Source organism: Pelodiscus sinensis, chromosome 4 (genome assembly GCF_049634645.1).
Source record: "Pelodiscus sinensis isolate JC-2024 chromosome 4, ASM4963464v1, whole genome shotgun sequence".
Lineage (NCBI taxonomy): Eukaryota > Metazoa > Chordata > Testudines > Trionychidae > Pelodiscus > Pelodiscus sinensis.
The window spans coordinates 10,845,389-10,846,296 of NC_134714.1; positions in this window are offsets into that span (position 1 = coordinate 10,845,389).

Consider the following 908-nt stretch of genomic DNA (forward strand, 5'->3'; position numbering starts at 1 on the left):
TTTCCTTTTAAATGCATGTTTTAATGTCCTAGTTTGAATATTTTTATTGCCAGTAAAAATATACATGAGTGTTTGTGGTTTTAATCTCAGAGGATTAATAGAGAAATACTAAGTGAAAAACTCTTGACCCCTTCATATAGCTATCTATTTTTTTATTTCCAAATCTAGTTCAGAAATCATGTTGAATATTATTTGAGCTTTATTTCTATGGGTGGACTAACATGTGGTTGTTTGCACTATGCATCAATTAGTGTAGACGGGAAATCTGTGAGCCTGACTTACCCTGCAAGGTGCCAAAGGTGTCGTCTGAGGTAACAAGTGCAGTTGGCTATTGTTGAAATAAACAAGAGTTCAGGGCCATCAATAGCCTGTTGAAGGGCATTAAGGGCTGGGTTGCTAGAGGTATTTTGATGCCCAAACGTGAAGATAAGCACCTTCTGGTATTTTCCAAAGTGCTAAGGCACCCAACTCCCACTAGGTGCCTTTTCAAAAGTGCCTAACTCCCATTGACCAGTGGAAATTAGGTATTTAAGCACTTTTGAAAATACCACTAAGCACCAAAGGATGTACTGTACATACTTTTATGTGCAGAAAAAAAGGTAACTTGTGGGATTTGGCCTTATGTTTGTATGAGATGTACAACACAATTGAGATTAACTTGTTTATATCTTGAATTACCCATCAGCTGATATCACCTTATCGGCTCCCTTTGCTCTAGACTGTCTTCCGGCTGGATACAACCCTACTGGGTTATCTGGAAGTCAGTCAACAAAACAAAATGGAACAGGACAAAAGTAGTTTTGAAGAATTGCACACGCAGTATTTTTGTGGTCCTGATCCTGATCATCTTTCTCTAGGAGTATTCTGCTACAAGTAAATACTGTATGTAAATAGGAAACTCTTCTAAC